This window comes from Atta colombica, unplaced genomic scaffold (assembly GCF_001594045.1).
Source record: "Atta colombica isolate Treedump-2 unplaced genomic scaffold, Acol1.0 scaffold365, whole genome shotgun sequence".
Classification (NCBI taxonomy): domain Eukaryota; kingdom Metazoa; phylum Arthropoda; class Insecta; order Hymenoptera; family Formicidae; genus Atta; species Atta colombica.
In genome coordinates, this window is record NW_017259476.1 from 158,801 (window position 1) to 179,162 (window position 20,362).

Sequence of the window (20,362 nt, forward strand, 5' to 3'; positions counted from 1 at the left end):
TGTGCGTGCGTGTACATATATCTGTTTTTTGGTATAATACGCATTAAAAGCCTTTCCACCTGTTGCTAAAAAAGAAAACTATTTTGTATTACCATTCACAATCAATATTTGCATTTTTTCTTAGACTAATATAGTTATTTTCCAACAGTACATAAAACAACACTTCCTGTATTTTAAACAATATTATATATACATACATATATGTGTGTATGTGCGCGCGCACGCGCGAGTGTGTATGTGTGTGTGTGTGTGTGTGTGTGTGTGTGTGTTGTATGTGTATAAATAAATAGAGGCTTTAAATAAAAATTTCAAATAAACACTTTTTCATAAATTTCATAAACCACATTTCATTTCTATTGAAAATTTTGATTTCTTTGCCTTTGTTTTTCTGTTGATTACAGAATTAAAATAGTTAAACCAATTATCTCAAAATTTATGTGGTTAAAAATTTATAAAGATATATTAGCTAATTTTCCTGGTAAATAGTAAATGCATAAATAATTTGAAAACAAAAAAATATTACTATATAATAGAGTGCGCAATTAGAACTTTCACTTTTTAATATACAACTTGTATGTAAAAGGCCTTTTTACAAAATTTTTCATTCGAGAATGCCTTGGCCAAAGTGTCTCACGCAATGTCTGATTTGACACTGCCGTTACTACTTAAGATTTGATTCTCGGGTTCACCGCATGATTTCCTCTGCAATAACAAACACTCGAGTGCCGCCATTCCATCTCCTGGAAAGAGCACGCCCGTTCACGCGGAAGAAGCCAGTTTGCAAGTTCGAAGCTCGGACGGGAGAGCAGTTCTCGCGCTCGTTATGAGATTAAGGAAAAAGCTCCGGAGACACGAGGGGGTGGCGAGGTGGTGACTGGGGCACCCGGGGCCCACCTCCCACTCATGGAGACGTGCCCCCTTTCGGGGTATCCTATCACCGACACGAGCTTATTCCGCCCCTCAAGCTCGGGCCACACCCGCAATCATGCGCAGTTTCCACCCATCGGCCAATGAAAAGCGCCCAGTAGCTTGCAAGCTCGCCGCTCCGGCTCCGGCTTTCGTGGCCGAGCCACTCCGACCAAACACCACGTGGCACGCGTCCGAGTTGCACGTGCATTCGCGGAGCTGCGAGAGCCCGGTGCGCGCGCGAGAACGGGCGCTCTCGACAGAGCTTGCGAGAGAGCTTACAAGGGATCGGAGCGACGGTGTTCTCACCGCTAGGGATAGCGGAGAATTGTGTCTCTCTTCCTAGGGGATTCCCCGTTTCCTTTTTGCGCGAATTCCTTCTGAATTCCAGCTTCTTTCTGCAGCGCATTCTTTCAGTTCACTCTATCATTCCCTTGCGCTTGCTTGCTCATTCTTCTTCTCTTTTACCTTCCTCTTTTCTTCATTTTCCTTCGATCCCTCCTTATATCTTTTAACGCATTTTATATAAATGATTGATTGAGTCATTGTCATATTGTACTATTGTGACGTGAAAGATTTAATTGTGCTTCGAGAAACCTGTTTTGAGAAACCTGCCCGATCGTCTTTCATTTTCACTGAAAGTCAAGAGCTATTGGCAAAGACGAAGATTTCAACGAGTTACGGACGAGGTAAGAAAATTATTTATTTGCCATCAAAGATCATTGCTTGCATATCTAGAAAGTGAAAGAAAAATATTTATGCATATTTTAATTTGCCTTTTATTATGTGTAATAAAAAATGCGTATTTATTATAATGTCTGATAGCAATCAATGGCAAGTAACATTTAACTAAACACATTAAAAATAAATTATGAGAGTAAGTAATTTATGAGAGTATACGTATATGACATTTGCGTGGAAATTTAATATTTTTTGTACAATAGAAATATCATGAGACAAGTTAAATGATTAAAAATAAAATTCAAGGAATGTTTAATTAATTTTTGGATGACTTTTTAGTATATTATACACCTGTATTCTTCTAAATATCTGTAAAATTTTAGTTTATAAAGAAATATAATTATGCGGAAATTTTTAAAGATATTAATTTTCTTATAATTACTTATTATTGTTTACCATATTGTTTATTTTGCTAAAAAATTATGAGAAATTGAATAGAATTTTTTTCAAAACTTATTTAGTTCGCTTAGAATGTAAATAACGTTATATAAAATGTATATCTAAATTAATCGAACTTTAAATAAGCCTAGAGTTTTAATAAAAATTAATTCTATATACATTTCTATATAAAATATAATATGTTATATAAGATATAATAAATTTATATAAAATATAATAAATGAGACTTTAGGATATAATATAGTATATGTAAGAAAGTTTGACATGTAATAGGCATCGGTGTCAGCTGGAAGAGAGCCGATATTCAACAGTTGGTCCTTCTTTTATCTTTGAAACTTAACCCTCGATGCTTCCACCCTTCAAACAGGCACCCTCTGTTCATACACCCTGAGAGAAGCACTTCTTGAGGGTGTAACAAAAGTATTTAAAAAAAGTTGAGGGAATTTTCTGCGTAAAACAAGGCGAAAATATATTCCGAATAATGAAACAAAGTAACGAATAGATAATATCTGGATTTTTTCTCTTGTATTTGAAATAATCCTAAGTTCTTTTTAAACTAACCAAGTTATACAATAGTTTATAATAGTTTATAACCAATCTACATGATTACGACATTATATTTAATTAGTAAAAAAGTTTTTATTTATTCAAGAAAAAGAATGAAAGAGATTTTATTTTATATAATTATATATAAAATGTTTTTTATTTCATATAATTATATATATAATGTTGCTGTTTTTTTATAAATGAACGATATTTGAAGACTAGATATCAACAAAACAATTAATTTTTGCTTTATAATTTTGTCAATTTAATGTTGCAATGCCCACAAAGCATAAAAAAATATTTAAAAAATTATTTTAAAGTTGAAAAATTTTAAAGTTAAAAAATATATACATATAAAATATATACATATAAAATTAGAGTCGCGCCTTTAACTTTTTAATTATAAAAATATCAAAGAAAATTTTTTTAATCGCCTATTCCAGATATTAATATTCATCTAAAAATGTTCATTCCATAAATTAAAAAAAAATTTATTCACATAGCATTCTATGCTTTAAGAAAATTTTATATATCTTGTAGGTTTCTTTGCAAAATTAATGTTCTATTAATGACGAAATTGTGAAATTCATTATCTCGTTTCGTAGTATACAAACACGATATCTGATAATAGTGGTAAACGAGCCAATTTATTCCTAAAAGTACCAATCCATTCGTTTGACGATGTTCTTTCTTCGTTCGGTCCGCAGCGGAGGAATTCGCGGACTCAGTGCAATAGGTGCGGCCATAGGTGTAACATATTTATGTTGTGAACCGGCCGAGTGCGAGCAATAAATAGCGGAGGCGTGGGAAGGGTGAAAGAGAGAGAGACAAAGAGAGAAGCATGTAGGGGGGCAGTTCGTTGAGGCGCGCGGGGCCAGAGCGATTACGTTTCCCAAACCCCTCGCTCTCTCGCGCGACCGAGTCACCGGCACCACCATCCACCGTTTTGCTCCCTACAACCCCCGCGTGAATCTCCAGCCCCACCCGCCCTCGCCTGTCTCCTCGCGCGCGCGCCTCGTCCCACCGGACCCTTTACGGCGCCCGAACAACCCTATTCGTTTGTTTCCAACCCGTATGTGTACGTATACGAAGGTATGCAATTTCGGTGTCGAGAATGCGCGCTACCGGATAAACGACCGATGTATCGTGTTCATCAATGTTAGAGCTCTTACAAAAAAAAGAAAAAATAGTAATTTCTCTGAAAAATCGATAAGACATAAAACTGAGAATCGTCGGCTAAAAGAATGCTTCGTCGAAATGTGCTTAAAGATTATATCTTTACAGAAAGAGAATGCTGGTACAACTTAACCCTTAGTAAGTACACAAATATTTATTTCATAGATACTCTGGATCTTTTCTGTTCAGCCGAAATTTTTTTATTAAGGCTTCTGGGCTTTCAAACAAATCTAGAAAAATTCAGGATTGATTTTCAACATCTCTGATAAATAATTCTTCATTGCCAAATAGTTCCTTAACTCAAATGTTAACTCAATGTTAAAACCTTTATTTAATATAGTAAACAAGAATGAAATTTGAATTTTGAGAGTGAAATTTCGCCTGTAATATGTAAAAAAAAAATGTATCTACGAAGGGTTAATACCTACTAACCTATTTATTACTGAAAGATAGTAATTAATTATTTATTTAATTATTTATTTGAAATACTAAAAGCACAGGACAGTGTTTTTAATACTTAAAATAAATAATATTAATTACTGTTTTTCTATCTGTTGAATCGATATTAATACCTATTAAATCAATATTAGATTTCTGTAAAAATAGTTGATGTAAAAAGGCAATTACTCTCTATTATAAATAAATGTTATAAATATCCTATTAAAAAATACAAAAATTTAATAATAAATAAAAGTTAAGTTATGTGATTCAGATCATAAGATTCACTTAATGTTACGCGAGGTAATTTTCACATCTCGTGTTATTTCAAAGATTTTGAAAGAACAAGCACAGACGATGTAGGTTGTTCTAAATCTAAATTGTTTATTCACAAATTTCTTGGTCACCAACAATTATCTTCTTTAACAAATATTAGGACTGTAATTGTTATAAGCTATTAATGATATTTTCTTCGCTAGAAAATAATGAAAATATTTTCGCAAACATTCCAGATATATGATAATGTCTTAAAAGCGGAGAATGAGATATTCGACACGAATGCGCCAATACGGTATTTCGTATTAGCGCCCCTATTACTCTTCCGCTATTATGGTTACCAGGCGACGTAACGTTCTCCGATAACGAAGTACACGAGTGCATACGGGCACGCGGACGAACGGATATATCGGAACGCAGACGCGTGGATCCGAATCTGAGCGGCATGCTCGGGGCGCAATTATGCTGAAAATCTTGACTGGAGGACCCTTTCGCATACCAATCGCTCGAGCCAATCCGATCGAGGATGCATCCGTAGGCACGTCGATCGGAGACGCGCTAGTCGGCCAGTCGGGTAACCAAATGATGCATATCTCTCCTCGATCCGTCGTGTCCCGAATGTCTCGACATGTTGCACGCTCCCATTCGCAGGAACGAGGGGAGGACTGTCTATGGTGGGTGGGCGGACTAGCTCGAAAGCCATGGGTGAGGAGGACCAGCTCGGGGAGGGCGCGAGCGTATGGTTGCGATGAGGTCGAGAGCTTGCGGCCGGATGCCAGTCTGACCATGTCTCTATCGGCGCGTTACTTGCGAGCTCGTCAGCCTCTCGCTCCTAGACGCATCCTCGCCAGAATCCGAGCAATGCGGCTCAAGAGTCCGCGCCGGCGCTGCAGCTGCACTCTAGGATGCAGCTCTCGGCTAGCTTGACGGCTATACCTAGCGCGATCCTCGACGGGGATTGGCCGGTCGAATATCATCGAGACGGGGCATTGGGGTGGTCTTCAGTAGCTGCCGGTATGCGTGGTAATAGGAGGATCTTCGCCGCGATATCGGAGGAAAATTGTGAGCCATCGTAGATGGAAATAATAACGCAAGAGTGTCTTATTTATACTCTAGTTTTTTTTTATTTTTCTTTTTCATTCAATATTCTCCTCTCCTTTGTCTCTCAGTAAGATTTAATATGAGATAAAATATGAGAATGCATTTTATATATCAAGTTGTATTTAAAATAAATATGAAATTACAGAAAAGGAGATTTGTATTTATATTATATATAGAAATGTTGATTTTATACATAAATTTCGCATTTAGTGGTCTAAAATCTGGTCAACGACGCTTTAAAATTCAATGTTATACATCAAATTCGTTGTTATAATTGTAAAATTTGCATTGCCCGCTGTGCATTACATTAATAATTGGGTCGACTCTGTTTAAGCTTTTAATCAAGTACTGACAAAATGCGCTCGTTGTGCGTCGATCGCGCAGTATTCCCTCTCACTCAGTGTGTGACGGAGGCGCGTCGAATGCGGCTTTTGCAAATGAATTTTTCGGGGCACGCCATCGTTCCGCGTTGATACGTTTGCATCGCGGTGATTTCGCAGGGCACCGAGCTATATAACGCGCGAGGGGCCGCGGGTAACGAAATTCCCCCGATGCGTGCATCTCACGCATTCCGCAGCGAGATTGCGCAAAAATCGGGCGAAACAAACGCAACTAATTTAACTGCTTTCGAACAATTAATCCGAAGCATTTAATTTAATTGCGCCACAACCCGTCGAGTCCGGCCAACAGCCAGTCGGAACAACGACCGGCGCAAAACCCGGGACGGAATTTTCAGCTCGACGCGATGGCTCGAATTCTTTGGCGCGTGTAAAACAAAATAAAAACATTTGACAGTTGAAAGTTGACCTGGAGAAACGTGTGCTTGTTGCAATATCGACATTTGAGATTTGATACGATCTATTTGGTAAAAATGTCTCATGGAACATTTGAATAGCCGTATAAATACTTTTTCCCTTTATTCGTTTTATAAATAAATATCAATTTAATTTTTTTTTTAAATTATATAACGATGTATCATATCTATCAAAATGTCAAAAGAACTTTTTTCCGCAATTTTCAAATTAAATTGCATATTTTAATAAGTCTCAAGTTAAAATTCTATACAAGTGAAACACTACAGAAAAATTTGTTACATTTTTTACTTGTCGATTTAATTTGTAATGTTACTTTAATTTGTAGAATTAGCTTCAATTTATAAAATTGTGTTTCAAGACCGGCTGATAATCGGTGCGTCAATTTCTTTAAACTGAAAATTGGAAAAAGATATACAAAAATATTATTAGGCCTCAAGAGGCACATTGACCGAAGATCTGCTTCATTCATTGGCATTGATTTCTTTTTTTTTAATTTAATGAACATAAACAGGCATAAATGTTAGTGACTATAAACGTAAATGCTCTCATATGAGGATTAAAAAAAGAAGAACGATTGATAAAGTAGATAAACGTGGAGAAAAAGACAAGACCGACGAGATGATACGAAGAGGGTGCGCTATGGGTGGATGTAATTAATAGCAAACCCGTATAAATCAGAGACAGGTTGGATGCACGCTAGTACGCGGCGTTACCGATGCAGGATTATGCCCAGAGGGGCAGTTACCCCACGATTCGCTAATTTTTCACACAGCCGCCATAATGGTCCGGGCTAATTACTGATTTTTATCAACGCGAGTTGCTTCCGCGCTCGTGTGAGTGCGCTTACGTCGGTGTGATCGAGAAGTGTAAAAAGAGGAAGGGCTTACGATGATAAAATGCGGCGAGAGAAAAATGCGATTCGAGATTCAACAGATCAAAATCGATTTCATAGAACAATATAATGCATCCAACTCAGAATGAGCTCTATAGTAGAGTCAATCATCGAGAAGTCCTTCACCGAGGATACTTCTATCTCAATTCTTAAACAATGACACAAGGATTGTACTGTTTTCTTTGTCAGGGATTCACTTATTGGTTAATGCTATTTTCCTACCATTTCCTACTAAAATGTAGGAAAAAGACAAGTATTTATATACTGTTAAATTTGTAATGTTAAATTATACACAATTTAAGTTATTTTTAATCATTTTTATAGGTTACCACTACCTAATGTGTATTAATTTAATTAAAATACAAACAATTTAATTCAAGAAAAAATGTTTTAAATTTAAATTTAGTTTATTATTTATTAACACATTTCGTGCTAATTTTAAATAACTTGACTACCACATCATGTAGGTCACTAATGACTCGCGATATTTTTATTTGTGTTATATTTATACAATAATATATGTTCCGTAATGGTTAAAATAATGTAAAAATTATTATTAAAGAAGAAAGCCTCTAATGCACCAATATGCATACGTATAATATCAGAAATTATTTCATAATTATATTTTTTATAGCCAAAATATCAAATGACCTGTATGGAAAGTCCAATGTAGGTCACCAGAACGTGATAAGCTCATTCAATTGCGTAAATAATTACAAGAATGATTGAATAATTGACCAATCACTGTCGAATATGAGGAAAATAATCTACTGTAATTAATCAATTCTTACGACGACTTACAACTACATTTATCCAATTGTGAAATGAATTTAAAATGCATTAACTTACTTTTGACATTTAATTTGAAATAATCACAGAAATAGATTGATTTACATTTTGACACACATGGAAATGAAAACAAAATGATAACAAAATATTATTTAAGAAATTACTCGAGTTATTGTTGCTTCTTTGATATCTCATAGTGTTTTTCTTTTCTCCGTCAAGCCAGTTTTCTATTAAAGAAAGAATATTCTATAAGGAAGTTTAGTAAAGTTTAGTATTGATCATTCCAATATATACTTATAAAGCTCACTTTATACATCGCAAATAATTTTGCGCTGCTACGAATGACTATTTTTTTAAGGTATATCTAATGAAGAACACTGTCACATCCCAATAAAATCGGCGCTCGTTATCTCCGTTTACATTACATAATTTGGCGACATTTCATAGCGATGGAAATATGCAAGTTCTTCGTCGCGCTACAGGTCGCTCCAAGTTTTGTGCACCAGGCAGAGATATTCCTCTCCTGCTTCAGTAGATACAGTTAACCAGCCCCAGACGCCTATGTACTTAACGTAACCCATGTAAGCTCACGCTAGAACAAATTTACCACCAAGCTGCTCCCTCGTCCCCCTCGCCCCGCGCCGTGCCTTCGCCGAGAGCTTCGAGTCCCTTCTCACCCCTCGTAATTCGCCCTCGAAACACCGATGCTATGAAGTTGTGTTGAACTTTTCGCGAGCATAGTTTGCAGAACACCCTCGGGTGACTGCGAGCGCTTACCTTCGTTCGTGACATGTATCTACAGAGAGAGCGTCTGACAGTGGGAAGCGGGAAAGCAGGGGAAACGAAAGGTAAGTCAGGCAAATTTTGATAGAAAAGGAATGTCGTTATCGCCTAAAAAGGCACAAATTTTTACTGAAAGTTCGTTAGATCGACATTAAGCTACCTGTTGCCTCCGCAATATTTCGATCAAATCATATCGATTTTTGATATATAGGAAGAACAGTTTTATTAAAATATCTAAAAACTTAACCAGATATATCTAGATATACCTACAGATCTAAAAATAATTTTGTTATTGTAGTTTTCAACTATCAAAATTATGTATTATTATGATTATTAAAATAATTAGGACGCTCAAGCTAGTTGCTAGAATATCAAAACTGTTTGCAGCATTTCACATCATGCTTGAGTTTCCTACATAATTAGTTTGATGGTCCAACAAAATTATTTTCGGATCTGTATCTACACGAAAGAACGATTTTGTTGCAGTATTCAAAATATTAACAAGATACAGATTTAAAAATAATTTTGATGGATTACCAAAATAATTATATAGAAACAAACAGTTTTGTTTAACAAAACTGGTTGTTAGAATATCAAAACTTTTTACAATATTACTCATTTGAATTATCTATATAATTATTTTGATAATCTAATAAAATTATTTTCAGATCCGTATCTACCTAAATTTTTTATACTTCGCAAAATCGTTCTTTCCATGTAGCTCAATAACTTGATGGACTTCGACGATTCTTTAACATATTCATTCAATTATAAATCAAGTGGTTTATTACAAAAAACTCAAGATTCGCATTGTCGCAAGAATTTTCGTGCTCGGAGATCGAAAAGTTTTTTCACGATAAAAGAATCGCGTCGAGATGTATGAACTCACACAACTTGTGTTCCTTCGTCTCAAACTTTCTGTTTTTTTTTCTCGAGTCTGTAGATCCTAACTAGTACATACGCACGTTGGCAGCTAAAATGGTACACGCGTTAGGAATTCTCGGCACGGCAGTCGGAGCCAACAGGCTCCGCAGAAACTTACGGGCCAACTTTGAGGGGGGTATAACGGCATTACAACGTTATTAGATTTACCGCAAGCACCTACCCGGAGGCACTCCTGCACATTACCCACATACCCCTACCGAAGTATAAGTAACCCTAAGCGTCCCATAGAACTCACCTCGTGGCTCCTATACCGCCGTGCATTAAATTATGCGCGTGCGCTCTGTACTGCGAGTTACTTACTTCGTTTGTTTTTCATATTAATCCTGACGAATATTCATAGAATTCTTTAAGCAAAAGCAAGATGAAATTTATCTTTGAGATATCGCTTTTTTATTTAAAAAATGACATGACTAAAAAAATGCGATTTTCGAGTTATTATCATGAATAAGATAAACATTATCTTATTGATCATCGAAAGCTTAACTAGCTTAACTTCATAAAATATTCAATACTATCACAACAAAAAGTAATTTAAAAAATGGTGAAACAAAAATGGTATTTAATCAATGTTGAGAATATAATATTTTTTTGCCGATTTTACTTGATTCAACAATTTTTTAACCAGTTGAAAAGTACGATTATAGTTTTCCCCTTTTTTAGGAAAAATTTTATTAGTTAATAAGAATTTTTTTTAGTTGTACTTTTGGTAATAGTAAATGTGGAAAAGAAAGTATCACTTTTGAAGATATAATGAATGTAAAAAAATACAATGTCTATTATAGATTTTCTACAATAAGCTATTATTTAAGCTTAAGTCTTAAGCAGTAAGAAATTGACCATAGTTGATTATTCTTCTCATATTCGATTATAATTATGGTCAATTTCTTAAGATTTAAAACTTAGGTAGCAGTTTATATGGAAAGTCTATTATTTATTACTTTTATAATAATAATATATATTAATTTTATATATATGTATTTTACTAGTAACTATCAATATTTTAATTAGATATCATAACAATATGCACTTTAAATTATTTGATACATTATCGATTTATATAATATCAATTTTTCAACATTTTCGCACATATTGTACAAATGCTATAATTTCGCGTAATGATCAGTCGCCATAAAAGAGAAAACGACAAAATAATTTAAATACGCAAGAAATAATTGTGAGAACGAAGATGCGTGTGGCGAGCATAGATAGCGTGGGTGCGAGAAATGCGAGAGAAATTTCGACGCGGCTAGCTATTGAGTAGCTACCCTTAAGATAAGGGTGGATTCACCCCGTCCCTCATACGTTTCCGCTATCTGACGCTAAACGGCACCGCTGCTCGGTAGCCTTCCACGGCAAAAGGGATGGCCCCGACAGTGCACGATTCTACATAATACGTTGGCACATTACTGTCGAAGCACCGTTAGATAAGCGGAATTTAGAACGGAGCGAGACAGGATTTTTGTACGGCCGGTATTTGTGAAGGATCGCCGGATCACCAGATTTGTGTGTAACGCTTTCTCTGTACGCTTCTTATCCAAACAAATTCACATCCCCGGTTTGATCGAAGAAGACTTATGTGAGATGAATTGTCAGACATTCAAAAGATTGAGTAACATTATCATGTAAAAAAAAGGAAAAATTAACTGTACAATGAGAAACTATACATAAAATGCAATTAAAATCATCATCTATGAATACATAACACGTAGATAAAAAATTTTTTCAGTACTATAAAGTATAATAAAAAAATTTTATTAGTAACACCATGATTAAGACTTCTAATCACTCATGGATATTTAAATAGATAATAAAGATAAAAACACATAATGAAAACTCTTACTAGATATATTTAAGACAGAAATATTTTTCAATAAAATAATTTTTGCATTGGATGAAATACATTTGTAAAATAAATCGAAAATTTTCCTTCTATTTTGGAATAAAATTATATTTACTTCATTTCAAAAGAAAATTATATAATTCTCATTTCAATAGTTGTCGTATAGCTTATTTGATTTTTTTATTAGACACAATTCATCTTTTAATCACACAATCATTTTCAAATGTATGGCTTATTGATTATCAAAACATAATTAAGAGGAGTATTCGATGTATTTCACAAATCCATTCAACTGATTGCAAATGTAATTTTGATAAAATATTTACATTTTAATATAATTTGCAAAAATTTTCTTTATGTTATTTCTCTCGTTTTTAATATTATAATTCAAAATGACTACAATGAATAGCCAGGAGTCTTAAATAAAATATGAAGATATCTTCAATTTAAAATGAAGGTAGTTTGTCTGATAGTTCGATTCTTATCGCCGAACTCTCAATGTTTGATGAAACATCATAGCTAGCGACGAAACTGATTTCGAAAGCCGAGAAAGACGAAGCCAACAAAGGCAACGCAACAAAGGCCTTTACATGTCTCACCCCCAACTCATTTAAGGCTAACTGTCCACAACGGGGGTGCAAACTACCCTTATCTGCGGACGTTTATGCCCACGCCTTATCTAGTAGCCCTCGAGTACCTCGCACTCGCTAACAACTAGGTATTCTCTCTTCCAAGCCAATCTCCTTTCTCAAACAACCTGAAGTCCTTTTCTCTCTTCTCAAAGACCTGTTATCTATTTTTTCTATTTTTGCTCAACTTGTGTAGTTAGTATTCAATTTTTTAAATATCTATTGATAAGATTTTTTGTTTTTTTAATCTTTTGTCATTTTTTTTAGCAGAAAAAGAATGTATTACTGTTCAATATAGCTATTATTATACTTGTTTATATAGACTTGTAACTATTATATAGACTTGTAATTTTTTAAAAGATTAAATTAAATAAAAAAATATCAATGACTAAAAAAAATTAAAATAATAATTTTTAAAACTAATTATCTATTATATGAACAAACAAATGCTCATATAATAATTAATTCTTTAATTCTGTGTATCTGTTTCAATCATCCGTTCTACAAAATAATATTTTTACCATCACAAAATAAGTAAAATAAAAGGAAATCTGTTATTTTATTTTTTCTACTTATTATATATTGCATTTACATGATACCATTTAATAACCCTAATAAAAAACTTATTAAATATCAAATTAATTCGCGATTTAATTCATTAAAAAACTTTATTAAAAAACTTTAGTCTGCAATGCATAGAGAGAAAACAGAAGACAATCGACGAGGCTTCGATGTTTCTTATCTCGCGTCATTCCTATCCTACTCTTGTCTCTCCGTTTTCGCGAACCGAGACGGTTCGTGAACGACGGGAGGGTTTCGCCGCGGTTGCAGGATGTTGCGGTGAAAACAAAGACGTTACTCGCCCCTATCTGAGGGTTGTAAAGTAACCGTCGAACGAGGACGAAACAGGGACGTAATAAATGAGATAAGCTACGGATAGATTCCTGCGAGAGTAGAAGGCATAATCGATGAGTTACTTCGTAACACGATCAACGTCGAGTCTTATCTAATTGTATCGAGGAAAAATTGTTCGTGATGAACGAATTCGAAGCGATGATGCGATAAATCCTATATAGATCAAGGGAGACGGCAGTTATCACGAGAGCAATTAAAAGGATAGAGAGATTCAGTCATGGTAAATTGACGATACATTGTTGAAGGGAATCGACCGATACAAGAAGGACGGTTTTGCTAAAATATTTAAAAATTTAACTGGAGAGGAAAATAATATTGTTGAAATATCAAATTAATTACGTAGAAATCTCAAGCATGATGAGTATGCTGCAAAGTTTTAACATTCTAGAAACCAGTTTGAGCGTCCTATATAATTATTTTGACGATCTAACAAAATTATTCTGTCAGAAAAGATTTTTGATAACGAAATAAAAAATATTCTTGACTTAATTTTATCATATATAGCATAAAAATAAAACAATATTGAAACTTATTGTCTTGAGTCAAAAATAACTTATTGATTTATTGTCTCGAGTTAAGAGTAATGATATAAATTTAAGTTTATATAGTCTTACGTTTAAAACAAATCTTTACCCAATGATACAAAAACGATGCTGACGTCATAATATTTGGCGCAAAATCGAAGATCATTTTATACTAGATTTATGAAATTTTCCATAATTAAGAATAAAATATTCTTCTGTTAACAATAAAATGATTGTCCCTTACATATTCTATTTCATAACAGATCGAAGAATAATATCAATGAACCAGAAAATCCCTTCTATGAGAGTATTTTTTCAAATTTATATTTGAACTAAATTTTTAAATACTTCAACAAAATCATCCTTCCCGTATAGAACTAGAATACAGATGAAATAGAATATTCGGAGTCTACGTAAGTGTTATTGAGTCAAAAAGTGGTGACTGATATCGGCGGGCAGAGAGTGCGCTTGTTTGTGGATTGCGTGTACTAGTGCTTGTAATCGTGCGAGGCGTGTAACGTTACAGCGGTCATATTATCGACCGCGCGTCGCATTGTTCTTTTTTTTTTCGTTATATTCGCGTGAGTGTCCCCGGATGAAAACCATGTCCGTCCACATCAGAGTTTTAGCTCGCAGTTTTTTTTCGGACGAGGAACACGCACACACGTATGCAGCACGCACGCATGCACGCACGCATATACGCGCGCGCTCAGAGAACGTCGGACTAATTGGAAGTCTTAATGGCACTCGACGGTAATAACGCAGTCGGGATTCGGGTGTGTATGCATTATATCGATCAGAATTTGCTACGAATCCCACTCGCTTTCCAAACCCCTTGCACTGTCGATCGTTCTCTCGCGATTTGCCATCCGTTCGTCAATGACGAATCAACAAACGGGACGGGTTTGATTTCATTCATTAATTCCAAGCGACTTCGCTCGGGTTGATTTCCGTTATATTTTGTAGTTGATTGTGTGTTATAAGAGAACTAAAAAGAGAAAAAGAGCTGAATAGGAAGAGAGAGGGCGAAACGAACGAGACAAAAGAGGTAGGAACATGGAAAAACGATGAAGAGAATATACTTTTCCGATAAACCGAGGAACCAAATAATGTCTGACAAACAGAGTATTAAATGTACCGCCGGTGTAAATCATCGGGCGATTAAATTACCGACGATTCCTCGTTTCCTTGTTAACATGTTTTTTTTCTCATTGTCACACGACATACAATTTACCTCGACGCACTTGTGAAATTTTCGACGCACAACCTGTAAAAATATGGAAACCCAAACACAGAAGTCCCGGTTTATTGGCAGTTGAAGTTTCTGTAGAACGTGAATTCATCGAACGATGAGATAAACAGAAGCCGGAAATAACGATAACTACCAACGTTCTGATACAGCTATATTGTTATCGGTATTCTATATAAGCGGTTATGATAAAAGATATACCAGATGTGCGAGTAGGTATGCTTGTCGGATGAATTAACGTTCCTAACATAATCTACATTTATAATCTCATTTTTATTATTTAAGTCACGATAGCATCAGATGTGCAAATATATAAACACATATTGATTTATTTATTTCCTACATCAAAGATGAAACAGCTAAAAAAATTAAATTTTCCAGAAAAAAAGAAAAATTATTTTTCGACTTGATAGAAATTTATTGACATCAATCAAATAATAGTAGCAAAACATATTTTTAACATATGTCATTTTTAACAACTCTTTTTAAGGGGTTTATATTTTAATCTTATCTTTTCAAAATGATTTTTTTAAAACTACCCATTTCGAATTAATTTTAACGGTTTTTAAATAAAGTTAAGGTCTTAATAGTCCATTTTTAATGATTCCTAGGATAATATTTACTTAACTCGTTTATGATAAAACTTTAAAATCACGTTTTCTAAGTCGTGTCACTTTTGAAGTAAGGGAGCGATATGATTTTTTTTCTTATCAATTCGAAAATACTAAAGAAAATACAACGTATCATATATCCAAGGGGCATGTTGTCTTTCTTTATTTTAATATCATGTGTGCTTACTGAGTGCAAGAACAGAGATATAGGGTGATCCAAATCTAGCAAATAACCATCTTTAATCTACAGATTTTTCTTCAGTTTAAAATCAATTTGTATTTAAAAAATGTCGAGAAAAATTATCACTGCAAAGTTTCAATCATTAATATTAAGAAACTGCTAATCTTGTCATCAACTAATTCTCAAAGCTAAATCCACTTGTATGAAATTAAATAAAAATACAAATTCTATTGTCTACTCTTGCATATCTTTTAGGATTATATCTTATTAAAAATAAGAAAGGACCTTTCTTATTTTTGCTTAATCCAAAAATTATTGGCTCCTTATATAAAATGATTCGACTTCTCAGAACGTCCTGTATAGCATTGGCGAGAGTTACGGCAAAATGCCGCGAAGGGTGAAGGATCTGTCTTATTGACATCCCGTAACTGTACCGTGATTTAATATAAACTGCACAAAGCGTCTACCTTTGATAGGTAAATATGAAATACTCCGGTTGCGGACGAGTGCCCTTTCGGGCACAGGCTCGCGCTCGAGGGTGCGTTCGATCTCGCTTTCCAACAGGATGCAGGACATATAGACATACCACGTGCCCCTCTGTCGTCTGTTCCGACTCAGGAAAATGTTCTCGGGTAAAAGAGGATGTTCCATGCTTTGAGAACTTCGAAGACTTCATCGTATGCGTCTTCCTTTCGTCAAGCGTATTGTCTGAATTCTTTCCGTGTGTATATCTGCCGAAATGAAATCCGCGAGATTGCATCCAGTCGAACAACCATTCGAGAGAAAATTATACGAAATGCGCTATGACTGCTATATACGTAATATGCGACGCGTAAAAGTTTGAATTAATAAATAATATAAATAGATACAAATAAAATCTATATTTATATACAATTATTTTGAAAATAAAAGATATTTAATATTTAATGCCCACACTGAAAGAAAAGTGTTTGGCATTTGTGACTATAATTGGTTAAATAATTATAGTTAGTTAAGTGCTCCATTTTTATCACAGCTTTTTATCTCAAGAGAAAAAATAATTGCAATTATCATAATTTAATCATAATTATTTTCATTGCTGATATACGTTTTTGATGGAACTGTAAATATAATAATTATTATTACTATTATAATATAAGTAATAGTAATTATATTTATGGTTTTATCAAAAACATATAACTAGAACCGAATAAAATGATCGTAAATTAATAAAATTATGATAATTGCAACCATTTTTTTTTCTCAATGCATGTAAAAAAGTTATAATTATAGCAGAAACAATCTACGTGTACATAAATTATGTTTATTTATCAACTATAATACATTTAATATTTGCACGAAAAGAGATGAGAACGAAAGTGGATAAAGATATGTCGCTCGAGAAGAGATCGTTTTATATAATACGGTTCATCCGTCGGCGGGGTGCAATATATATTCTTTTCGCCGACGCTCTTTGATCCTTTATTACATTTTTACAAGCGATTACATTGGCCAGCCGCCGGCAATCCTCCGGGACCTTATTTCCGCTCCTTACGACTGTCTTCAGATACTGCCTCGTCTTGCCGGCGCGTGCCCATCCCCGAAAGCGTAACGAAGTTTGCCGTACTACAAGGACGAAGATATTGTTCTTGTTTATAGCCAAGTTAACTCGAGTCCTGCCCCGCGACTAGGGTTCATTCGTCCTTAATTAAGTTTAGGGGATTATAGAATTGTTCCGCAAAGTCGATTATATTCCTCCGATGCGATGAGGAAAAGACAGCGAATTTTGCCGTGCGCGAATACATCCAGAATTGAATTTTCGCGGTATCCAATTCGTGATCGTCGGTTGAAAAAGCACGTAAATCACTGGAACTGATAAAATAATGACTAAAGTCTCTTTTCCCTACTCATGAAACGAGCGGGTCGATCATAGTTTCGTTCAAATTCTGACAGTTCCCAGAGGATTCATCCTGTAACGCGATCGATTATCCGACTCCCCTCGGCTCGCTGCGTTCTCTCTCATCGAAATTGGAATCACTCACGCGGCGTTTAAGAGCGCGCGGCAAGGAAACCGTCCCCAGCGGCCTTTAATTGGTATCGGCCATTAGTTAGCGCGAAATCATAGCTTTTGAGCGACACACGTCACAGGCAGGCGCGCTCACTCGCTCACTAACCAACGCTCCTGCGGAAGGCATCGGGATGGTTGGACCAACGGCACGATTATCCCAGACTCGCGGATCAAAGGTGAGCGAGAAAGAGAAAAAAGATATAACGCATGGAGTGTATGTGTATATGTATGGGTGCACGCGCTCTCGCAATTTCAAACAGTCTCTCGCGACTCGATCCTCCGACGTGGCTGGAAGTCCGGCTAGTGAGTCTGAGCGTGCAATGATTGATGCTGGAGCCAACAGTCGCGCGGGAAGAACGGACGAAGGGTGGGGTCAGGGGACCAAGTGCTGATGGTCGACGAGGAAGAGAGGGAGAAGGAGAGAAAGGGAGAGAGAGAGAGAGAGAGAGAGAGAAAGAGAGACCGGTGCTGAAAGTGAGGAGGGCCGGAGGATCGGTCCTACGGACTGGGGAAATTTAATTAACGTAAATGCCGCCGCCACGGCCGGCGCTACACGCCGTGTGTGGCAATCGCTCATATGCAACTCAACCCTACCCGTTTTCCTTTCCTCCCCCTTCCCGCATAGCCCGTTCTTCTACTCCCCTTTAGCCACCCCCGACACCCTTTAGCCGAGCCGCACGGTACCTCACCCCAAGGCTTATCCCGCTATCACGTGCATCGTCCTGAACGGCCCAGCTGGGGGAGGTTATTAAACATCTGGGAAAGGGGTGAGGGATTTCTCGATTGCGCGGCAATTGATGAGCCTTGAATCGGCTGGCCACGTTCGATTCGGACACGATTTATAAGCGCGATTGATCGGCGCGAGCCGTCGAAACGCGCCTTGCGGCGGTGGCGGATAAATAATCGGTGTGTAATATCTTTGGAATTTGAGCTGCTCCTTTCCCTCGGGAGAGTTAATGGCTCGGGCTAATATATTCGGTCGACATCATTCCACTCGCACGGGGCTCGATTTGCCGCGCGGGCACGCCACTTCGATACGGCGGAACTTCCGATGGCGGTTCACCGTCGCAGGAGGGTCTTTACAGCTATCTGTTGCGGGATGTATTCCCGAGGTAGAGAAATGTGATTTCGTCAACCTGGGGTAGAACTATCTTCAAGTATATTCGTTTTATTCGCATAAAATATCTTAACTTATCTTGTATTCGCTTTCTTTCATCCATAATTTTTTCAAGCTAATTATAATAAAATATATTTAAAAAAAAAAATAATTGTAGAATAATTGTAGATTTATTTCGTTCTTGTCATGTCTTTTTGCAAAATATAATCTCAAATATAAAATAACGGTGGCGATTGATGAATCTTTTTGTAACGCGATTATGAGAAAAAAATGTTTGATATTTGTGACTATAATAATTACATGATAATAATTACATGATAAAATAATCATAATTAGAAGCTCCATTTATATAGATGCTCTAATAATATTTATATAAAAAGTTTTATATAAAAAGGAAATATATTATAGTCATTCTTGAAAACGACTCTAGAAAGAACAACTTTTGCTAAAGACACTTTTGCTTATCTAAAAATTGTAAGACATTCAAATTAATTGCTAAAATATCCAAATTTTTTACATCTTTGCTGATTTTGCTTGAATATCGTACATACTAACTTTGATAATCCAACAACATTATTTTCAAGTCTGTATCTAGCTAAATTTTGAAATTTCGACTAAAGTGTTCTTTTCAGTGTAAGTAAGTTTCAGTGTAAGTTGCTGTCGGGGATAACCATATGTTCTTTTTGATAGAACAATAAATATAATAATTATTATTATTACTCTCTCTCTCTCTCTCTCTCTCTCTCTCTCTCTCTCTCTCTCTCTCTCTCTCTCTACTTATACACAATTAAATTTATAATGTTATTATAAATTATTATGTTCATTTTAATGATTTCTATAAATCCCTACTGCTCTTGTTTCAACATGTTTTTAATTTAACTATACAAACAATGGAAAATAATTTAATTCAAAAAAGTGTAATAAAAACTCAAGTTTGATTTATTATTAATTTGATTTATTATTAATTCGATTATTTATTATATGCATACGTTAATATGGGCGTCGTTTACATTAAAATTAATCACAACAATAGATTGATTTACATTTTGACATAAGAAAATTAAAAAAAAAATATTTTTAATTTAAGGGACAGAGTTACCAATACTACTTTTATATCTAACAGTGTAACAATAATAACTATAAAAATAGGGCTCTTAACCATAATTATTTTATTATGCAATTATAGTCACAAATACCAAACATATTTCTCTCAATGTATTTATGAAAAAATGATGTAAAATTTTTCATTTAGTAAAACTGGATTGGTGAGCCAAGAATCTGTCAAAGCGACTTATCCTAAGCCGCGTGAGATAACTGAGTCGCATTTGATACGCATATGAGTGGATAGGAGAATACACACGCGGGGGAGGTGGAATAGAGCGGGCCGCTTGGTGTCGAGGGTAACCAGGGGGTTGATGATGGAGGCGAGCAGCGCGGCGGTG

At 35.3% G+C, this 20,362-nt stretch overlaps 1 protein-coding gene across 1 annotated transcript in view; it reads left to right on the forward strand.

Annotated features, from left to right (window-relative positions):
• Nucleotides 1–1,439: 1,439 nt before the first annotated feature.
• Nucleotides 1,440–20,362, forward strand: part of LOC108690811 (LIM domain only protein 3-like) — a 63,177-nt gene continuing 44,254 nt past the window's right edge. Inside the window, exon 1 of the mRNA XM_018198311.1 lies at nucleotides 1,440–1,595. The gene's annotated coding sequence lies outside the window, so the exon portion shown is untranslated. The remainder of the gene's footprint in view (nucleotides 1,596–20,362) is intronic.